Genomic DNA, 25,050 nt, shown 5'->3' on the forward strand with positions numbered 1-25,050 from the left:
TAGCTTCAGTGGTTTTTCTGTGTGCACACTTCAGTTTGTTAATTTAACACAAATAAACTGAGAACACCTAACATGTCGGACATTAAGCCAGATTCTAGAGGTACATACACAGAAAAGAAGCATTCTCGTCCCTCAGGGCAGCTATAGTTCAAAGGGGAACAAGTGCCTAACTAGATAATGATAGTGTAATGTTAACATTGCCATAATTGAAAATGATCGATTAAAACAGAGGCTAATACATAGTGTACACATACTATGTGCTTGCTATTATACTAATTAAATATATTGTTTCTTGTTTCACCTTCACAGGATGAGACATTTACACTATTTTTATCTCTACTACAGAGCTAAAAACAAATATCTAGTATTAGAATAAAATGAAACTGAGCTCATCAGGTGATTGAAACAATATGGTATTTATCAAAGTATAGTTGCACTCAGCTGCATCCAAATTATCAGAGTTCTTAAAATGTGGATTCCTGGGCTCCAACAGGCAATCTACTGAGTTCACATTTCTGAGGAAGGGTCTAGGGAATTTGTTTCTTCTTATACAATTTTGTTTTCCTTTAATGAGAGCAATTTTCAAAGCTATGGCAGAAATTTTACTAGACAATTTAAACTCTCTCTCTAGCAATGTATGTGTGTATGTGTATACATATAAAGATTGAAAACTACTGAAATAGGTGTTTATATGTATCATTTAATATATAATAGCGGGTTTCTTAAAAATGTCTTTTCTATGCTTCTAAAATATAATTTAAAACTAAATATAATAGAATCCAGATCTAAATGAGATTCAGTCATAACCACCAGATTGATTCTATTATTAAATAATCTACACTGCTTTGTATCTTGTCCCAGTTATTAAGTTATTATCTCAGATTTAGAGTTAGTATTTTCACCCTTCCCTGATAACTACCTTTTAAAGATACTCTTGATTCTCATATTCCATTTTCAATTAAAATTTCCGTCTTTCATTAAATATAATTTTATGGAAGGATACATGAAAAATCCAGCTGAATTCTGTATCAAGCTCTCATGTCTTTTCATGCATATAAATATATATACAGGGTTTATGCATCAATTCCTGTTTTCTCTCAAAGTTTTAAGACAAGTTAAGGCTTATGAAATAAAATAGATGAAATAAGCAAAAATTGATAACAAAAATGAGGTCAACAAAATATTATACAGAGTGTTAACACAGAACTAGGAGTGAGGTTCCTTCAGTCAAGAATAATATAACAAAATTAAAAATAGGTTATAGAGAGATATACACAACATACATATGAGGCTAAAGAGGAAAATCAATGTCAATAAAAAATGAATATCTCTAATAACTCTTCAAGTATTTATGATAAACTTCAGGCTGATTTATTTCAATTATCTGATGCACACTTGCTTTTTCCCATATTACAGGATTATTTGATAGATTTAATGATTCTGTAAAAGACTGTATTTGTACAAATACAAGACTTTTTCAAAATGAAAAAATATCCAATGTCCAATGTTTTCTGGCTGAGTTTTTAGATATAAAGATGGTTGGGGCATGGATATATATATATATATATATATATATATATATATGCACATGCATATATGTGTGTATACATACATATATATGAATGTTTTCCCCTTCTTCCTACCATATGCCAAGAAAATTTCAGCACTTTGAACTCACTGACTGTGGATCATCACTGCATCCAGACTATAGCTAGATGAACTTTCAGATTACTAAAAAATATAAAAGACACAATGGGTTAGTAAAGACAAAGAAAAACTAACTATAAGCTGTTTACATGAAACATATTTAAGGTAAAGTGCTACAGACTGAGACTGAAAACAAGTTAACAAAGAGTTTCCAGATACATTCATATAGGAGGAATGTGGGAGTTGATGTATTACTACCAGAGAAGGTAGTTTTCAAGGTTAATAGAACTAAACAGAATTCTAGAAAGCACTAGATTATGATAAAAGATAGAAATATATATACATCCAAATTCTGCAAGTCATACACAATTTAGCAGGAAAATAACAGGACAAAACCTATTAGAAATGCAAGGACTTAATGAAAGTACAATTATCCTAGGAGACTTCAGTATACTTCTTTTGCATTTGGATGTGACTGCTAGAGAAAAACATAAATGAGAAGACAAAGGAGCTGCATAATACATGAATAAAATTGATTCTCTGGATACATTTAGAGCCTCTTTTACCAACAGAGAGTAGGACTATTTTATGATGTCTGTGTAACTATTGAGTATCAATAGTTAAATGTTGATTAACTATATGGCAACCTAAATAATCTTTTTAAAGTAGATGTTTTCCAAGATATATATGTCTATCATAATGTAAGAAAATAAATATAAATAATAAATATTGTAACTAAATGCAGGCCTGGCTACTCACCACTTACAGAATCCAGTGACAACAGTGAGGTATGGTAGAAAGAAAGTGACTTTATTAACCGACACTAGTAATGGAGAAACAGCCAGATTCTCTTCCAAAGCAACCACTTCACACTTTAGGCTGGGCAGGAGAGCTTAAAAAGGGGAACTTGCAATGGGAGGCATGCTGGCAGACTGCTGAGTACAAGGTGGGAGTGTCTTGTTCTGGTGGTTATCTCAAGCCATGGTCCACCTGGAGTGTGGGCTGCTGTAATCTCAACAATGGCTGGGTTGTTGACTAACTGTCTTGAAGTAATCTCTGGATTTTTGTAGCTGGGTTTCTACGCTTGGTCTGTTTCAAGATTAGTTCCTGGAACTTCTAAGTAAGCATATAATTACATAGAAGCATACAGTTAGACAAATGTTCGTAGTGTAAGGGAGTGTATGGTGACAAAGGGAGGGAAATGGTGTTTCGAAGAAAGTACATTTCAAGGCTATATTTTAAGACTAAGGAAAAGAAAAAAGGTTTCTGCTGTAAGCTTCAAGGTTACATCTTGAGACTAGGGAAAAAAGAAAAAAAGTTTTAAATTGTATTTTCAGGCTAGACTTCAGTTACACAAGAGTATTTCAGTATCAGGAAATCTGTATAATTCATTATATCACCAGATTGAAAGATGTAAATAACATATGATTATATCGATAAACAATGAAAATGAATCTGGTAAAATTCAGAAGCCATTTAAAAAATAAATATACATATATCATGCCATTTCAATTAGGATACAAATTAGATTTTGAAATAAAACTGGGCAAATTATATACAAATTATATAATATTATAAATTGCCAAAAATAACTAAGAAAGTTTCTCAAATAATATAGAAGAGAGATATAACAACAGAAAATATCACAAAAAAACTGTAAAGCCACTGTAATGAAATCAAGAGAGTATTGGCTTAGGATTAGAGATACAGAAAGGAAAATTCAGAAATATGTCCCAGAACATACAAATTTACTAAATGACAAGGCAAGCATTTCAGCTGAGTAGGAAAATAAGAGATTATTTCATAAAGAGTGTGAGAACAACTAGAAATCTTGAAAAAAACTCATATCTGAGAATTAAAAAGTACTATAAAATATAAAATAAAAAACAGACATTGGCAATTTTGCAAGAACATGTGGGAAATTCAATATACAATATAGAGATAAGATGATTCTGGGTTTAGAACTGAAAATTTAAAATGTAATGGCAAAAGAAAAACACATTTGATGACATCTTCTTTAGGAAGTCATAAGAGCACTTACAATGTGTCAGTTATTCATTTTTAAAAAGTGCGTTACTTATATAAATTCTTATAACAATTGCCGTAAGGTAGTTATTATCATCTTTGTTTTATAGACAAGGATATTAATACATAGGTCACCCTATAGCTAGGAACTTCTAACTAGGAACTTCTATGAAGCAAAAAATAAAAATAAAAACAAAAAAAATTAGCAAAGTCGGTAGACTAATCACAGATTTGTGGGACATTGCTCACACCACAAAAAACAGATAGAGGGTTATTATATGTGTAATACAAAAAGCTTGTACACATTGTGAAACTTTTAAAAAGGTGGGGAAAACAAGTAGCACAATAGACATAAAGGACATAAATATGCACTACACAGAATAACAAATCCAAGTGGCCAGCTAATGTAAACAGAAATGCTTGAATCTGTAAGTAATAGGGGATTTGCCAGTTAACAATGAAATATCAATTATACCTACCCAAATGTTCAATGTTAATAAGATTTTTTTCCAGAGTTGAGTTTTCCAAAAGTCAGACCTCGTATTTGTTTACCATTAATAAATTCATACAGAGAGATATACACGTGCAGAATACTCAATAGAAAACTATTGTGTAAATACATCTGGTGTATGTTTACATATATTCGAAAACGCTACCTGAAAAAAATCAATGTAGGTAGTAATTCCACAACTATTTGTAGCAGCTTTCTTACTCTGCCAGGTACTACCCCAGTCACTTTACACTCACTTTGTCATTTCATCTTCTCCACAGCCTTTCCAGGTAGCTACTGTTATAGCTCCCATTTTTTCTATGGTAAAACTGAAGTAGAGAGATGTCAGTGAAGTCATCCAATGTCACACAGCTCATAAGTAGAGGACTTAGGATTTGAACCTTGTTCCCTCTGACTTCGAAATGCCCAGTTACACTTCATGATGTGATGTAAACTGCCTAAAAGTATTCTTTTTTAAACATCGTACTCCTATGTAATCCATTTTTTTCCTGTTATTAGTAAAGTTTTTATCATATGTGGAATGTCAAAAAATAATTGTTTACTTTAATAAAAAGAATAATCACTCTCTTTAAAATGGTCATTTCTACAGTGTAGATGAATATTAATTCTAAAGAGAGATTTCCCAATGATATCTATTATTTGGCTGTCTTTAAAAAAATATTCCTTCCAAAGAGACTTCAGAAAATCAATAATAAAACAAGGTTTGATGTCTTTAGGTAGAATTTAAGATTATATCAAGAAGATAAAGAGTATAAAATGACTGTAGCAGTTTCTACACTTAGTAAAACCAGAGTATAGTTTTCAAAGTGACTAGCATTGACACAATTTTGAGAATAATTCGATAACTCAGAAAAATCTGTTTTAATTATAATTTTAAAATGTTTAGTTTGTCAGAATAAAGTATCTTGGCTGATCACAGCAATTTTGGAAAGCCTGAATTTCCAAAATACTCAAAATATAATATTTCTTAATTTGGGCTAAATCATGTGTTTGAACAAAAGTTTCCTTAGGCTAACTAAAAAAAAAAAAAAAAAAAAAAAGTGGTGAGGACAAGGGCAAACAGATGAAGTTTGCACTGGAAGCAGCCTGTTCAAATGAAGAATGCCAGAGTGGCAAAATAGTCACCAAGCAATTATTTAAGAGGGATATGTTTATTAGTTGTTTTTAAAATGCAGATCCAGTAATAATTTCAAGCTGTCTCCAATAAAGCTTAAACTCAATAAAAATACATTATAATTTTCAAAATGCTTTGTTTTAAATAAATGCAAAAGTCACAAAGAAGAGCCCCAGGCTAAGCGTAAAAGTTACAGCTGTAGAAATTAATTTACATGAAAGAGCCATCATGCTTCCTTTAGAAATAACTTGCTAGGGGAAAACACAGCACAAGCCGAATATTCATAAAGAAACTCAAGAATTCAGGCAGGAAGCACTGACAGCTGCAATCATTTATTTTTCAAACTCCTGGACATGTTATAGCATGCCTGCTAGATATGAGGTAGGATAGTAAAAGCAAAACAAAAGTTGATGAAAGAAACAGCCAGAAGGCCTTTAACACCTTTTCAGAAACCTACTGTTCAGATGTTCTTAAATTTTAAATCAAAATCATATCAATGGAAATTAATTTTATGCCATTAAATTCTCTGAATAAATATTTCCTGTGATGTAGCTACATCACCCAATAAAACCCTTACAAAGAGAATTTTAAAGTTTTAATTAATTATTAAAAAGAAAGAATGGATTTCATGATACATTTGCAAAAACACTATAAAGTGTGACTACCTTAGCCGCAGTTCTTTAATTCTATTTAGAAGTTATTAACTGAGATCCTACTTTTTTTTAGGGCTCTAGTTGAATGTCTAATTAGAGTAAACTGTAGTCCACACCTCAAATTTTTCGATTTTGTCTTCATTCTTTTACTTCAGTGAAACATGACATTCACTCAAAGGAATTGGCTCTTCTGCTAAGAACCTGACAACTCTCTCTAGAAGAGCTTCCTTTAAGGGCAGGCAGGTTAACCTAGGAAGCTATGTCGAATGGGTCCTTAGGTCCAAAGAGTCCCACATTTACATTTCAGGAATATTTTGATAAGTATCTTTTGAAAATTTATATTACTTCTTATACTCACATGGTGATAGATGTCATTTAATTTTTTATTAATTTTTCATATATCTCTTAAAAGCCCTGAAGGTATTGATATGACATACCCACAAATATATATATGTAAAACATATTAATATATATACACACATACATATATACACACATATATATTTTCTTACACATATTTCTGTATGTTTAAAAAGTTTCAGTACTTATGAGTGTCTTTTTTTCCTGCTGTTTCTATATTCTTAAAACCTGGATTTCAGGTAATCTTTATTTGTTCTGAAATTTCAAGCGATATATTCAGCAAAGTATCTGTGTGACAGATATTCTAAGGCATTGCATATATGAGAATAAATTTTGTCTTCATTCATGAATAACAACTTGGCTACATATAGAGAATTTTGTGAAAAACAAAGAAAACTTTTCTTGGCTTACCCATATTTATTATTATTTCTTCTTCTCTTCATTGTTAAGTTTCTTAAATGCACGTGATGTACATACCTCCCTCTCCCTTCTTATTGCCCCAGATCTGCTTTGTTTTTTACTCTTTCATGGAGCCTGCAATCTTGATAGTCACAAATGATCTCTCATTAGCAAATTTCCTTCCTGTTTGTTCAGGCATCATTATACATACGTATCTCAAGTTTTATGTCTTCATATTTCAATAATCATATCCATTTGGATGATCCACTATTACCCCAAATTGAACTTGTATAATGGAGATATCCTTACTTCTCAAAACAAATATCATTTTCTCTATTAATGATATAAGCACCTTTCAATTACCCAGGATTAAACCTGAATTATTCTATGCTTTATGCCCCATCACAACAATCCTTTATCAAGACCTGCCCATTCTTCAAAAAGCCATCTTTTGAAAGTGTTCATTCCCTCCTGTTCCAATAATATATAGGTCAGGCTCTAAATCACATCTGGCGCAGAGTTTGAAAAAGTCCCCGAGCAAGTGTTTTATCTCCAGTTTCTTTCTCTCTAATACTCTGATATGAATTCATCTATGACTAAACCTCATAAAATTGTATTGAAAATAATTTATTTTGGGAAAAACCTACCATGGCTTCTAATTTTCTATAAAACAATACAGTCAAAGATTCCTTATTTGGAAACAAAAAACTTCAGAATCTGAGTTTTACTTACCTCACCAAGTGGATCTTTCAGTTCTTCCCTTTCCCACAAGTCTAGTCTATTCTTGTCACTTCAAAGCATCTTAGACACACTATATGTTAGCCTATTTATTATGCTATTTTTTAGATCTACTAAAGTTCTAAATTTATTTGAAGTTTCTTGACTTTTAACACATGATATGATTTGGCTCTGTGTCCTCACCCAAATCGCATCTCAAATTATAATCCCCATAATGTCCACATGTCCAGGGAGGAACGAGGTGGGAGGTGACTGGATCATGGAGGCAGTTTCCCCCATGCTCTTCTCTTGATGGTGAGTGAGTTCTGGCAAGAGCTGATGGTTTTATAAGGCAGTTTTCCCTGCTCTTGCTCTCATTCTGTGTCTGGCCTGCTGCCATGTAAGACATGCCTGCTTCCCCTTCCACCATAATTGTAAGTTTCCTGAGGTCTCTTGAGCCATGCAGAACTGTGAGTCAATTAAACCTCTTTTGTTGATAAATCACCCAGTCTCGGGTAGGATCTTTATAGCAGTGTGAGAACGGACTAATACAACACACAATTGAATTCCCACATTGCTTATAAAGCTTTTCCTAACCACTTCACTTTATGGTGAAAAATCTGACATACTATGTTGCATTCATGATTATTCTATTTATTTGGTGCTCAAAACACAGATTTTTGTGATTGTAGTATCATATATGTGTATGCATTAATACATTGGTGATATATACATTGCACATATTATTACATTGTTTCATATAATTTCACATAATAAACATGTTTTAAGCTCCTTTAGGAAAGCGCTATGTATCAAATGTATGTATAGCTATCGTTTTCATTAGAACAGAGCCTTGTCCATAGTTGATGCTAAATAAATGCCTGCTAATAAATATATTAAAATACATAAAAAAGGAAAACTTTAGGCTATCAGACAGTAGGGTTGATAAATTTAAAAGAAGAATGGTTTACTGAATGGGCCTGTAAGATGCAAGAATAACACACAAGGAAGAAATTTCCTTGAATTTCTATCAATATAAATCCTAATCTTATGGAAAATAATTCTATACCAGAAAGATTAGGGTTTTTTTTTTCTTTTATATGGACTAATTTCAGTAGGAGGAATAGTTTCTAAATTCCCTTGTGTGAATTTGAAAAAATAAATTAAGGTGTTTTTTGAGGCATTGATTCTAGCTTCAAGAAATAAAAATGATTTTAAAAGTTATGCTGATGATTCTTGGAATTGTGATTGTCAGTACAAGTCCTTAGAGTGGCCTCTTTCAAGGTAACTGAGAGAATTGCCATTATTGCTGGAGCTTCTGTCTTGGGGGGTAATTTTGAAACTACTATGTACACACACACACACACACATATATATACACACACACACACACATATACATATAAATAAAATGTGCATATACTACGAAAATTTGAACCTGGTAAGAGCCTTACAGATCACATATTCTAGTACATACAATATCAAGGAACATCACTTTCAATGGAAATTTAAGTTCTATTTGCTTATCAGGTTATATTTTAACAAAACTTTTTGAGACTTAACAGATTTGCTGAAATAAACCAGGTCATTGATGAATGAAGAAGAGCAGGCATCTAAACTTCACTCTTAAGTGTATCTGCCTCGCACTGCCACCTATAGAAATAAGGTGCTACATGTTTTTAAGGTGCTTCCTATTGCACAGGATATACTATAATGTGGAGTACTCCCAATAATTATGTTCTAGTAAAACAAGATTCTCAAGACTGCTGCATCCAGATTTGTTCACTTTTCCCACCTGCATTAGTCAGGGAAAGTCCACTCAGTATGAAACATTTTCTATAAAAATTATTGAAGGGCTTCTTTAGTCTAGGGTTATAAGTCAAGAGCAACACATTAAACAAAATTTTTTTTTAACTATTATTTTTGACTCAGGGGTACATGTGCAGATTTGTTATATAGGCAAATTGCATGTCATGGGGGCTTGGTGTACAGATTGTTTTATCACCCAGGTAATAAGCATGGTACCCAATGGATAGTTTTTCTATCCTCATCCTCCTCCTTCCCTCCACCCTCAGGTAGGCCCTGGCGTCTGCTGGTCCCTTCTTTGTGTCCATGAGCATTCACTGTTTAGCTCCCACTTATAAGTGAGAACATGCAGTATTTGGTTTTCTGTTACTGCATTAGTTTGCTTAGGATAATGGCCTCTGAACTCCAACTATGCTGCTGCAAAGGGCATGATCTCATTCTTTTTTATGGCTGTGTAGTATTGCTTGGTGTTTAAGTACCACGTGTTCTTTATCCAGTCTACCATTGATGGGAATTTAGGTTGATAATAACAAAACAAATTTTCATAAAAGAAAACAAATTGAGTGTGTGTGTGTGAATATACATATACATAAACTCTTTCTTTCTTTTTCTTTCTCCTTTCTTTCTTTCCTTCTTTCTTTCCTTCTTTCCTTCCTTCCTTCTTTCTCTTTCTTTCTTTCTCTTTCTTTCTTTCTCTCTTTCTCTCTCCCTTCCTCCCTTCCTCCCTCCCTCCCTCCCTCCCTCCCTCCCTCCCTTCCTTCCTTCCTTCCTTCCTTCCTTCCTTCCTTCCTTCCTTCCTTCCTTCCTTCCTTCCTTCCTTCCTTCCTTCTTTCTTTCTTTCTTTCTTTCTTTCTTTCTTTCTTTCTTTCTTTCTTTCTTTCTTTCTTTCTTTCTTTCTTTCTTTCTTTCTTTCTTTCTCTTTCTTTCTTTCTTTCTTTCTTTCTTTCTTTCTTTCTTTCTTTCTTTCTTTCTTTTTCTTTTCTTTTCTTTTCTTTTCTCTTTTCTTTCTCCCTCCCTCCCTCCCTCTCTCCTTCCTTCCTTCGTTCCTTTTCTGCCTGCCTGCCTTCCTTCCTTCCTTCCTACCTTCTCTCTCCCTCCCTCCCTCCCTCCCTCCCTCTCTTTCTTTCTTTCTTTCTTTCTTTCTTTCTTTCTTTCTTTCTTTCTTTCTTTCCTTCTTTCTTTCTCTTTCTTTCCTTCCTTCCTTCCTTCCTTCCTTCCTTCCTTCCTTCCTTCCTTCCTTCCTTCCTTCCTTCCCTCCTTCATCTTGCTCTGTCACCCAGGCTGGAGTGCAGTGGGGCAATCTCAGCTCACTACAACCTCCACCTCCTGGGTTCAAGTGATTATCCTGCCTCAGTCTCCCAAGTAGCTGGAACTACAGGTGCGTGCCACCACACACAGCTATTTTTTTTTGTATTTTTAGTAGAGACCGGGTTTCACTGTGTTAGCCAGGATGGTATCAATTTTCTGACCTCATGATCCACCTGCCTCGGCCTCCCAAAGTGCTGGGATTACAGGTGTGACCCATCGCACCTGGCCTACACTCTTAATGATAAATGATATATAAACTTCTATGCCTCAACACTAATGAACTCTTGAAATGTTTTTAAATAAGTAGTCTTTATTCTTACCTGGTTCATATTGCTCTTCTATTTCTGTGGGAACAAGTATATACCAAGTGATATTCTGGCATTCTCTCTCTCTCTCTCTCTGTCTCTCTCTCTCTCTCTCTCTGTCACATACACACACACACACACACACTTATTTTATGCAAAGTTTATTTTTGTTTATACAGTTTCTTAGTGTTCATTCTGAGTCCTGACATTTTATCCATGTTTTGGCACATATCCCTTTCTTATTTCCAATTGATAGAAAAATGCTTCCTGTCTGATTGACTTACTATTATTCAGAATTATTTGTCTCTATATTTAGAAGAAAATGGAGTTTCTTCTTTTCTCTCTTATTAGAACTCAGTGTTATGGTCTGTAAACTGCACTGTGCATTCTCCAATCTGTCCTGAATCTTTCGTTGGGAAAGATAACTTCCTGATTAAGATCTCACTTAAAAACTGATCTCCTTTTCTCCCATCTTGTTGGGAGATTACTGGCTTCTGTAACTAAATGTGCCATTGAGCATCCTATTTGGCTGTAGCTTTAGACTATTAGACATAAGATTTGACCATTGTGTTCCTAATGTCAGGAAGGCTATGAACAATTGTTCAACTGTAGTCTCCCAAGCTCTCCAGACTTCAAAGACTTTAAAACATACAGGATGCTTTCAAGATGAGCTTAGATACCTATGAGTCTACAAACATGATATTTATAGCCCTCAGGTTGTGATCTCAGGTTGTTTTGAATATATAGGTGGATAGATGTATTCAAACCAAATAAAGGCAAAAAGTGTGTGTTTAAAGAACCTCAATGAAAAGTTTTATGTAGAAAGAAGAAACAGAACACAGGGGCTACACAGTGCTGTGTTAACATGATAACATCTCATCTGACAGGCTGCTTCTGTTGTATACAGAAGTCAAAAGGCTTTGTTTAAACATGAATCAACTAATATTTGGTCTTTCTGGGTCACTGCTGAATAGTAGTGTGAATTTCTCCAAGCCATGGGCTTAGGCAGTAGCTCTGGTTGCTGCATACTGACGTTGCCCCCCAGTGATGCTGGTAATTGTATTTGTCGGTATGAAAAGATGGGAGCCTTACATACTGATGAGACTAAGAGCCACATATGCCATAGCCCACAGCCACATGCTTGGAAACATTTAGTGTTCTAGGCATGGTGCCAGGCATCAGAGATACAAGATGGATGACACTAGGCCTCAACCCCAGAGGATTTTAGAGGTTGTTGGAGAAGAAAGGTGTATAACAAGAAAATGGAAAGGAAGGCACTAAATGTTATGAACTAGATATAAACAAATCACCAAAACAGAGGATAAAGCTATTATCTTTGCCTGATGATAGTAAAATTGTGAAATTATTTTCTGAATCAGTGAGCAGATATAGGGAACCCAATCACTTTATGCATAATCAGCTATTTACACATAATGGGTATAAAAAAGGTGTTAGGGACTGTGAATAATGCTTTTGGGGAAGTTTCACCAAACTTACACCTTCAGGGTGTGGAAAATATGTACTAGATGGATGATCTTGATGGGAGCTACTAATAGGGTTCCTACTACATGAATGAAATAAATGATAACTAACTAGTTGGTATAAACATATGAGCTGGCTGAAGTTATAGGTTTTATAAAATATACACAAATTTTTGTCTGTATTTCTCTATACCTTTTTTCTTTAATCAATTTTAATTTCTGGTTAATTGTAGATTAAAAGCCTGTAATTCTCTCTTTGTTTTAGGGTGTTCATTTTCCATGTAAAATATTAGCTGTTTCTAACAGTAATAATCATGGGGAAACAAGAACTCAGGTAGTAAAGCATTAGTGAAATTAAAAGATAAGAATGGGGAGGTCATCATAGAGGAGTGGAAAAAAAAAAAGACTTAGTCCTTTGCATTCCCTTCATGGTAAAAATGAAGTTATTTCGTTAACATGTACTTAGATAATTTTACATTCTTATAGTGCATATTTAAATTTGGATTAAAAAAACAACCTACATCATACAATTTTACATCATCTGAAAGAATATTTTAATTGGTCCATCTGGCATTTGAAATAATGCGGTACTTATTATAAAGCAGGTGTTAGACACTTCTGAATATTCTGTCCTTAATTAAAGCTTAAAGAAAGTAAGATTACATTTTCTATTTTAAACTTTAAAAATCTAAAGTTAGTAGACATGAATAACAAAATGTATGGAATCATATGATTTTAAACATTCAATAACTAATGATTAGATATTATTTATTGAACTTTAATTCCTGACATACTTTTGTTTTGAATTTGAGAAATGTAACAATGAGTGTCAATATTTGGAAATTATTTATGTTCAAACTTTGTTTATTCGCCCTAATTAAGAAAATTTGGTATACTCTTGAGTGTCATAGTTCAGCAAACACTTTAGAAATAAAAATATATTTGACTGTGGTTTTTAGGTATCTTTATTCAGAAGAAAATGAAACTATTGTTTGATACCTCAAAGTTAAAATGTATTCAAAATATGTGGCCTGAATTAATAAACACATTTATAAAAGATTATCTTGGGTTCCTTTAAACTATATTCTTTCATAGTTTGAAAGAATTTTTCAGAGAATTTGGTGACCATTTAGAGTCCATACGATCTCTCTGCAAAAATAAACATCAGCTTAGTGAGTCCTCCTTATAATCCATACATAGAAAATCATAAAATTTAAGAAAGATAATAGTACTGTTATTTAGGTGTGCAACAGGTTAAGAAGCAATACATAAAGCATGTCTGTGAATCACATCAAGGAAGATTTAAATCTCCAGTGAAAGAATCTAGGGTTACTTTTGGCCAACTGAATTCAAAACTTCTATTAATGTTTAGTTAGATAAATGGAAGAATATAGTTCTAATATTGAAGAGCGATGTAAGCCTCCCAGATCCACTTGCATGTATGGATTTTCTCTGCAAATAGGTACTGCAAGTGGCAACAAACATCAAAAGGAAGCAATCAATAAGCAAAATTCTATGCAAGAATATAGGCAAATTTAATTATATAGATATGACATCTATTTTCTAGGATTTTATAATCCCAAAAAGCAACCGGAAGCTTACGCAGTATATTTAGATGCCAGGAGAGCAATAAAAAATTAGTGCTCTGAGAAATAAAATAAACCATGTATTTGTATTTTGCCAGTTATATCTACAACTGACAAAATTAATCGAGACAGATGATACAATTATGATTTACAATTATGACCAGCGGGATGTGACAGTGTGCTGTCTCATTGGAAGTTCACTGTTCCCTGGCACAGGTCTCTAGGCTTCCTGCCTTGGAAACACAGCAGCAGGCTTCATGGGGAGGTGAAGAGCTTCCCTAAGGATGAACCTTCCAAGCCATTCCACCTCACAGCCTTCCTAGGATGCAAGGCTGGCATGGCCTACATCATGTGAGAAGCTGACAGCCCAGGATCCAAGGTGAACAAGAAGGAAGTGGTAGAGGCTGTGACCATTGTGGAGACACTGCCCATGGTAGTTGTGGGCATCGTGGGTATATGCAAACCCCTCAAGGCCTCCAGACCTTCAAGACTGTCTTTGCTGGGCACATCAGCAATGAGTGCAAAGGTGCTTCTATAAGAACTGGCATAATCTATAAAGATGACCTTTACCAGCTACCATAAGAAATGGCAGAATGAGGATGGCAACAAGCAGCTGGAGAAGGAATTCAACAGCATGAAAATGTACTGCCAAGTCATCTCTATCATTGCCCATACTCAGATGTGCCTGCTTCCTCTGTGCCAGAGAAGGCACCCCTGATGGAGATCCAGGCGAACTGAGGCACTGTGGCTGAGAAACTGGACTGGGCCCGTGAGAGGCTAGAGCAGCAGGTACCTGTGAACCAATTGTTTGGGAAGGACAGGGTAATTGATGTCATTGAGGTGACCAAGTGCAAAGGCTACAAAAGGGGTCACCAGTCATTGGCACACAAAGAAGCTGCCCCACAAGACCCACCAAAGGCTGTGTAATGCTGCTTGTATTGGGACATGGCATCCTGTCTGTGTGGCCTTCCCCATGGCATGTGCTGGGCAGAAAAGCTACCATCACTGCACGAGAATAACAAGATCTATAAAATTGGCCAGGGCTACCTTATGAAGGATGAAAAATGGATCAAGAACAATGTCTCCACTGATGACAACTTGTCTGACAAGAGCATCAACCCTCTGGGTAGCTTGGTCCACTATAATGAAGTGACCAACGACTTTGTCATGCCGAAGGGCTGTGTGGTGGGAATTAAGAAGTGAGTGCTCACCTCCGCAAGCCTTTGATGGTGCAGACCAAGCGTCCTGCTCTGGAGAAGACTGACCTTAAGTTCATCAACACTGTTTCCAGGTTTGGCCGTGGCCACTTCCAGACCATGTAGGAGAAGAAAGTGTTCATGGAACCGCTAAAAAAGACCAGATTGCAAAGCAAGAAGGAGCTTAATGCCAGGAACAGATTTTGCAGCTGATGGGGTCTCAATAAAAGTTATTTTCCACTGGAAAAAAAAAATTAGATAGGCTTTCAAAACTTAACAGACAAGACTAGATTCTGAATAATGATGGCAAAAATATAGAATTTGGAAAGAAGTAGTTTGAAAGAAACCTTTATATATAATTTCTAGAGAGTTTAGGCTGATTTGATTGGTTCAAAATAATTTAAAAAGTAGTTATTGATAAGTAAAGCACTGTGTTAAGTGTCTCCAGAAACACAAAGATGAGAATGCACTAATCCTGTGTTTAAGGTATCTGCCTAAGTGGGAACAGATTTATATGCACAAATATTCTTAAGTAAAATACATGACATCTGCCATGTGATTGAATGAAGCAAAGATAAATAAATCAGTAAAGTCATATGACAAAGTGAATTCTACTTTGGGAGAATTTCTCACAAAAATGTTAGCTTTTGAGATGCAACAGAGAAGGGAAAAAAGAAGTATTTTAAACATTAAATATAAAAGCAAGGTTGCTCTAGACCAGTGGTGTCTGATAGAACTTTCTGCTATGAGAGAAATGTTATTTATCTGTAGTGTCTGATAGAATAGCCATGAGCCACTTGTGGCTATTAAAAACTTGAAACTTTAAAACTGAATTCTAAAGCTTATTTAATTTAAATTTAATGGTTACTATATTGAACAACACAGTTTTAGGCAGAGGAACCAGCTTGAATAGAAGTAGTGAAGCTTGAGAGAGCATGGGATGCTATGTTTACAGGCAGCTACCTCTCTGCTCTCACTAGAGTAGAGCTGGGTGACAAAGTGAAAAGCAAGGTTGAAAGCAAATATCCAGGCAAAATTTTGGAAGCTTTTGCATATTGGGCCATTAGAGAGTAGGCAATGAAAATTTTTGAATAGGTTTGGGTCAAGCTCAACCTTGGGATTTAGGAAGAAAACCAGCGACTGTGAATCAGAGTCGAGATCAGGTGACAAGTTATCATAATAATTCAAACAAGAGAATGTGAGATATTATATTAAGAGAAAGAAAGGAAAATTATATATGCAAAGGAAAATTCAGGGAGACATTTATCATATTGGCTTAATGTGGTTTCCCCAAACTAAGGAGAAATTTCGAGTAAAACTTACAAATGTAAGCAGCATTTTTTTTTTCAGAGTTTCTGGGAAAAGGCAGAAAATGACACAGGGAAAGGGTGGCAGCCAATACTGTGTGAGTGACCTAGCCAGCAATCAACATGGGTGACTGGAGTTCATTCTTACGGGGAAACACTGGAGGATGGTATAACGCATGTACTTCAAAATTATCCCAACGAAAGATCAAGAGAGCTGAGACATTACCATCGATCACCAGTTTAAAGACTGTTTCCAGGGGATGCAGGACTTCTGGCCTGTTGTATGCTGGGATAGATTAGCCTTCCATAGCTTCAGAAAAAAAACCCAAAAACCTGAGAAGTAGAAACACAGATAATAGGATTCAAAAGCCCTCAGGTAGACATAGAAATGGCAGCATGCAAAGGCTTAATCGGAGTTCTATCAGTGTCTGCTTCATACATGTAACATGTAATATAGCACCAGGTATGCCAAATGTCTTATACAATCAAATTAAAATATGTATAAACATACTAACAGGCTAACTGCTTATATAATAAGAGAGATGGTAAATAATTTAAAAAATAAGAATAATAAAAAATACATTCATATTGAAAAACCAAAAATATGTCTATAGAGTATTACCACTTTCAAATTTAGCTGCAAGAACAGATGAGATTGTATGTTTTTGGTGCTAGTGGTTCTCAGAAGGTTTTCCAGGCCACTTTGGTGGCCTGCCAAGTCTTCATGGGTGTGCACTATTTTTGATAAATACATAAAGCCTATTGTGCTATAATTGAGTACTGTATCTTTTCTGTTGTGACAATATCTGACAAGCTAAAAAGCGAGAGATGAGACATAGCACACTATGAAGCCAGACACGTCTAAATGTGTTTATTAAAACATGTGATAATTTTTTTGGTGAAAAGAAATATTTTTACTGAATTCTGACACCATAAAAGATGAGCAAGTTTATTAACTAGGCAACCTGGGATACTTGCATAGGCACCAGGAGATATTGTGGCACTGTAATAATGATAGTATTTTAGTTATTGCTGACATTTCTGTGTAGTTTGAATCCCTTCATCACTTTATGTTTGTTACCAGAACTAATAATATCCTAAATTGCACAAGTTTGAAAGGAAAGTTTGGTAAACGTTAGCCAAGGTAAGGAATGTGTTATGATAATTCATCATTAAGTTACTGCAATTTGTGAATAATGTTGAAAATGTATTCATTATTATTGAATGCACGGTAAGTAAAGAAGACATTTTCTTAACTTGCTTACTATTGAATATACCAATAGACACTGAGATGTCAATAAAACATACTCATTACAAATTAATTGTACAATTAAAGCCATATACGACTTAACAGTATCAAAAAAGTGCTGTAAATTTAAGAGAGTCTCTTTTAACGTTCAAAATAATTTTAGTAGATTTTTTTTTTCTGGTGAGGTTATTTGGACAAAGAAATGGTGCAAATTCTCAAAGTCAAATGAGCCAGTGTTTTCTCTTCACATATTCTTTTCTTTTTCTTCAGCAATTGATCTCCCTAAGCATAGCTGTATGTGTGGTTACACAGTATAGAATCTGTATTTCCAGCCTCCCTTGCAACTAGATTTTCTATTTGTTCTGATCAATGGTATATAAACAGAAGAAAAGGTGCATTTAACTTCTAGGAAATACACTTAAAAGGAGGAGAAATGTCCTTCTTCTGTCTTTTCTTCCTTCTGGTTATAAGGCAGATGTGACAGCTGCAGCTGGAAAAGCTAGTCTGGGCTATAAGGTAGATGCCATCATTTAAAGAAAGCAGACAAATCAGAAAAATAATATAGGCCTTGCTTATTGATAATTGTGAAGAATAGACACCAATTCTTTTTTCATATAATTATGTATTAAAAAAGCATTTATTCTTAGACAATAGTATTTTGGTTTTTTTGTGACTAAGTTAAGTCAAGCTTAATTTTAAGAGGAAAAACTCCATTTTCATTTTTGCAATTATTTTCTATACGTAGTTGTATTCTTGCGATGGTGGCATAAACTTGCCTTAAAGAAGATGGTTAGATTTTGGAAACAAATTACATCTGTAATATAAATACACGTCAAGGCCCATCCTTTCCACGAGAGTGGTCATGTAGAGTCAAGATTTCATGTAAGAAATCAAAAAGATCTCCTTTCAACTTGAATAGATACATCAGAACATTTCCCATGGAAAACCAAAGAATTTAGTATGAAAGAATAGTTGTTCACTGTTGGTGCCCATTTGTCTCCAAAGCAAAGAAATAGGTTTAAAAGAAATTCTAAATTCTAGACTTAAACTCAACACTTGATCAATTGGACCTAATAGACATCTACAGACCATCCAATAATCACAGAATATACATCCTTCTCATTGGTGCATAGAACATATTGATTGGTCAAAAAGCAAGTATCAATAGATTCAGAAAAACTAAAATCATACCAAGTATACTCTTGGACCACAGTGCAATTAAAATAGAAATCAGTTTCAAGAAGAACTCTCAAAACTGCACACATTTATGGAAATCAAACAACCTGCTCCTGAATAACTCATGGGTAAACTCAAAATTAAGGTAGAAGCTTAAAAAATGAAATTAATGAAAATGCAGACATGGCTTACACAAATCTGAGATGTAGCTAACGTGGTGTTTAGAGCAAAGTTTATAGCCTAAAACCCTTTATCGAGAAGTTAGAAAGATCTCAAATAAACAATCTAATTTTGCACTTAAAAGAATTAGAGGCCGGGCGCGGTGGCTCAAGCCTGTAATCCCAGCACTTTGGGAGGCCGAGACGGGCGGATCATGAGGTCAGGAGATCGAGACCATCCTGGCTAACCCGGTGAAACCCCGTCTCTACTAAAAAAAAATACAAAAAAACTAGCCAGGCGAGGTGGCGGGCACCTGTAGTCCCAGCTACTCGGGAGGCTGAGGCAGGAGAATGGCGTAAACCCGGGAGGCGGAGCTTGCAGTGAGCTGAGATCTGGCCACTGCACTCCAGCCTGGGCGACAGAGCCAGACTCTGTCTCAAAAAAAAAAAAAAAAAAAAAAAAAAAATACAAAAAACTAGCCGGGCGAAGTAGCGGGCGCCTGTAGTCTCAGCTACTCAGGAGGCTGAGGCAGGAGAATGGCGTAAACCCGGGAGGCGGAGCTTGCAGTGAGCTGAGATCCGGCCACTGCTCTCCAGCCTGGGCGACAGAGCGAGACTCCATCTCAAAAGACAAAACAAAACAAAAGAATTAGAATAAAAAGAATAAAACAACCCCGATACTAGCAGAAGAAAATAAATAACTAGAATTTTAGAAGAACTCAATGAAATTGAGATGCAGAAATCTATTAAAAAATCAATGAAACCAATAGTTTGTTCTTTGCAAAAACAAGATTGATAGACTGCTAGCTAGATTAATAAAGAAAAAAGAGAAAATAAAAATAAGTAAATCAGAAATTATAAACATAGTATTACAACTGATCCCACATAAATACAAAGATCCTCAGAAAATACTATGAACAACTCTGTGCATGCAAATTAGAAAATATAGAGGAAATGGATAAATTCCTGGAAACACACAGTCTCCCCATATTGAATCAATAAGAGGTTGAAACCCCAAATAGACCAATATCGAGCTCTGAAATTGATTCAGTAATAAAACACCTACCAACAACAACAACAAAAATTCCCTGGACCAGATGGATTCATAGCTGAATTTTATCAGATGTACAAATAAGAACTGGTACCCAATCCTACTGAACGTGTTCCAAAAAAGTTGAGGAGGAGGGGCTCCTCCTTAACTCATTCTATGAGACTAGCATCAACCACATACCAAAATCTGGCAGAGACATAACACAGAAAAGAAAACTTCATGTCAATATCCCTGATGAACATAGATGCAAAAATCCTCAATAAAATACTAGCAAATTGAATATAGCGGCACATCAAAAAGTTAATATACCATGATTATCTAGGCTTTATTTGTGGGATGGAAGGCTGGTTCCACACACAAATCAATAATTGTGATTAACCCCTTAAACAGAATTAAAAATAAAACCATATGATCACTCAATAGATGCAGAAAAAGCTTCCAATAAAATCCAACATTTCTTCATAATTAAAACCTTCAAAAAACAAGGCATCAAAGGAATATACCTCAAAATAATGAGCCATCTATGACAAACCCATAGGCAACATCATGCTAAACAGGAAAAAGTTCCCTTTGAGAACTGGAACAAGAAAGGATACCCACTTTCACCACTCTTATTCAACATAGTACTGGAAGTCCTAGCCAGGGCAGTCAGGCTAAAGGAAGAAATAAAAAGCATCCAAAGAGAAAAGAAAAAATCAAACTATCTCTGTTCACTGAGAATATAATTCTATACCTATAAAACCCTAAATTATCTACCAACAGACTCCTAGAGCTGATAAACAATTTTAGTAAGGTTTCAGGATACAAATTAATGTACAAAAATCAGTAGCATTTCTATATATCAATAATGCCCAGGATGAGAGGCAAGTCAAAAACACAATCCCATTGACAATAGCAACAAAGAAAATGAAATACCTAGGAATACAGCCACCCAAGGAGGTGAAAGATCTCTACAAGGAGAACTAAAAAACGCTGCTGAAAGAAATCAGAGTTAACTCAAATAAGTAGAAAAACATAGCATGGCTCATGTATTGGAAGAATCAACATTATTAAAGTAGCCATACTGCCCAAAGCAATTTACAGATGCAACACTACTTTTATCAAACTACCAATGTCATTCTTGACAGAATTAGAAAAAAGTTATTCTAAGTTTCATATGGGCCTTAGAGCTCAAATAGTCAAAGCAATTCTAAGCAAAAAGAACAAAGCTGGAGGCATCACAATACCTGACTTCAAACTTTATTATAAGGCAATAGTAACCAAAACAGCACAGTACTGGTACAAAAACAGACCCATAGACTAATGAAACAGAATAAGAAACTCAGAAATAAATCTTCACACTTGTAAACATCTGATCTTTGATAAGACTAACAAAAACAAGCAAAGGGGCAAGGATTCCCTATTCAATAAATGGTGCTGGGATAGCTGGCTAGTCATATGCAGAAGAATGAAACCGGGCCCTCACCTTTTACCACATAGAAGTGTTAATTTGAGATGGATCAAATATTTAAATATAAGACCTCAAACTATAAATGTCCTAGAAGAAAGCCTAGGAAACAGTACTGTTAATATGGACTTGGGCAAAAAAAAAAAAAAAAAAAAAAAAAAAAAAAAAAAAAATTGGCTAAGTCTCCAAAAGCAAAATTTGACAAGTAGGGGATAATAAAACTAAGGAGCTTCTACGCAGGAAAAGATACCATCGAAGTAAACAGAAAACCTAGAGAATGGGAGAAAATATTTACTATGTATCTGACAAAGGTATATATAACATTCAGAATCTATAAGAAACTTAATAAATGAACAAACAGAAAACAAATAACCCCATTAAAAAACGGACAAAGGACATGAACAGACACTTCTGAAAAGAAGACATAGGCCGGGCGCGGTGGCTCAAGCCTGTAATCCCAGCACTTTGGGAGGCCGAGACGGGCGGATCACTAGGTCAGGAGATCGAGACCATCCTGGCTAACACGGTGAAACCCCGTCTCTACTAAAAAATACAAAAAACTAGCCGGGCGAGGTGGCGGGCGCCTGTAGTCCCAGCTACTCAGGAGGCTGAGACAGGAGAATGGCCCGAACCCGGGAGGCGGAGCTTGCAGTGAGCTGAGATCCGGTCACTGCACTCCAGCCTGGGTGACAAAAAAAAAAAAAAAAAAAAAAAAAAAAAAAGAAGACATAGTCGAGCGGTAGGGGGCTAGGGGAGCCATAACATTAGGAGAAGTACTTAATGAAGGTGACGGGTTGATGGGTGCAGCAAACCACCATGGCATGTGTATACCTGTGTAACAAAACTGCATGTTCTGCACATGTAACCCAGAACTTAAAGTATAATTTTAAAAAAGAAAATAAATGGCAAACACTGTTGAAAACATCTTTATCTTCCCTAATCATTGGAGAAATGCAAATCGAAACCACAAGACAACATTTCACAGCAGTCAGAATGACTATTATTAAAACATCAAAAAGCAGCAGATACTGGCAAAGCTGCAAAGAAAAGGGAACACCTATACACTGTTGGTGGGAATGTAAATTAGTTCAGGACTGTGGAAAGCACTTTGGAGATTTCTCAAAGAACTACCATTCAGAGTTCCCATTCAATCCAGCAATCCCATCACTGTGTATATACCCAAAGGGAAATAGATATTTGTACTAAAAAGACACATACAATCCTATGTTTATCACCACACTATTCACCATAACAAAGACATGGAATCAACCTAGGTGCCCATCAATGGAGGACTGGGTAAAGTAAATGTGTACGTTTATACCATAGCATACTATGCAGACAAAAAAAAAAAGAGAGCGAAATCATAACCTGTTCAGCAACATGGATACAACTGGAGGCCATAATCCTAAGCTATTAATGCAGGAACAGAAAATCAAATACTACATCTTCTGACTTTTAAGTGGGAGCTATACATTGAGCACCTATGGACATGGACATAAACATGAGAACAATGGACACTGTGGACTACTAGAGAGGAGAGGAATGCAGGGGGGAATGGATCAAAAAACTATGTATTGGGGACTCTACTCGCTACCTGGGTACAATATAACTATGTAACAAAACTGCACACATACCCCCTGTGTCTAAAATAAAACTTGAAATAAATGTGTATATAAATATAATATGTAACTATATATCATACTACTATATTAATATAACAAAATATATATTTTAAAATCTATAAATCTAAATGTATGTATATTTAATCTATATGTTTTAAATATATATTTAAAATTAATACATCTAAAACAGTTATTTCTAAAATATCTTAAAGCTTCTATTATAAATGAAATAGAAATACAAATTATACCATCAAACTTTAAAAATAAGGTTATATAAGTAAAGAAAAAAGTAAATAGGTTGAACATTCAAGAGCCATCTTTTTGTGTTTATGGGAATTTTATCAGTTTTAATACATATTGATTTGTTTCTATGGATTTTTATAGATTCACATGCAAGAGCTTAAATATTTGGTATTAATCATCTTATTAAAATAATAGTGGCTTTATAATAAATATTTATTGCCCAACAAATCATTTTTAGGCTATACTATTATCTTCATGATACTATCAATATACTAGTTTACTGACATTCTGAGTATAACCAAGAAGCATTATAGCATAATTCAGAAAAAAATTAACATTACATGAGATAAAATAATATTTTTGGAGTTTTGTGACCAAGAAGGCTTTCTCTCAGTCTTCCCCCATAGGCTCTAGCATGCTAAGATTTTTCTCTGGTTCACTCTTTCTAATCAGATGCAGTGACAAACAACCTGCTCAGTGACTTAGAGCAGAGTTAAATTCTTGCACACTTTAAGTGTCTATCATGTCTTTTTCACTTGAGACCAAGGAAGGTAGAGTAACCTTTACCTGGGACATTGCTATATTCTTAGCAGAGTGGAAAAAAAGCATATCACAAGCTGGATCTTTAAACTTTGCTGAGATATGCTTCACTTTCATCCCCATTTTATTGGCCAAAGCAAGGCACATTGACAGTTCTGAATTCAGTGAAATAGGAAAATATAATCTCACAAAAAACAGCATAAATATTGAGGAAGGTGCTAAAATGTCTAGTCTGTGATTAATTACTCTGTTTACCAAGTGGAGGTACCCAGTCATATCTCCTTGACAACATCATAACTAGACCTCTGGGTAAATACATGGACAATATTTACTAGGAGTGGAGTCCTTATCTAGAGAAAGTTTGTAATGGGATGTCCTTCATTAAGGATGGTTTATAGAAAATAAAACCAGAATCTATAGATTTAGGAGGAAAATATCCCTGGAAAATATAATAACCAGCTAGTGATAAACGGGAGATATTTCATAAACAAAATACTCCCTGATGTCTGGAGTAATAACTTACGTACCTCGTTTAGAGACTTACGTATTCTTAACCAGCAATGCATGTCTGATATGGTAAGGAAGCACCTAGGGAGCTGCTCAGCATGTCCTTGACCTCTCTCTGCTTTACCTGAGCCCCTTTAATGTTTGTATCTTTGAAATTACTAGTAGAACTTAATATTGGGTATGATGTCTGACTTATTTGAGTTTGACTTGACAATTTAATCCTTTGTGTTATTCATCAAATAATATGGCCAGGGCTGATGTCAGTGGGAAGGGGAAGAAAATATTTTGAGCAATAATGTAATCTACCACACTTACTATGTTTATGGGTATATTTAGATTTATTCCCGGTCTCTTATTCTGTGATTTTTAAAATGCCTTTTCTTTGTGTCTTTTTTCTTTTTCTTTTTTGATTTCTGTTTGCTCAGTTATGCTCTTTGGTTTTTCCTGTTACTTGTGCATTGGCTAAAATTTTATTTTTACTTTTTAGTAATTCTAGTTACATTTTTAACATGTTTCCTTGACATGACAAAGTCTAATTGTAGTCAATGTCTTTGAACTCTGATACTACCAGTCTAGTTTTTCTTTTTCTTTTCTTTTTTTTTTTTTTTTTTTTTTTTTTTTTTGAGACGGAGTCTCACTCTGT

General features: G+C 34.8%; 1 pseudogene; it reads left to right on the top strand.

Moving 5' to 3' along the window:
• The first annotated feature begins 72 nt into the window (after window positions 1-72).
• LOC105475878 (large ribosomal subunit protein uL3 pseudogene) lies at window positions 73-15,295 on the top strand (annotated as a pseudogene).
• The last annotated feature ends 9,755 nt before the right edge of the window (window positions 15,296-25,050 follow it).

Source organism: Macaca nemestrina, chromosome 4 (genome assembly GCF_043159975.1).
Source record: "Macaca nemestrina isolate mMacNem1 chromosome 4, mMacNem.hap1, whole genome shotgun sequence".
In the NCBI taxonomy this organism is placed as follows: domain Eukaryota; kingdom Metazoa; phylum Chordata; class Mammalia; order Primates; family Cercopithecidae; genus Macaca; species Macaca nemestrina.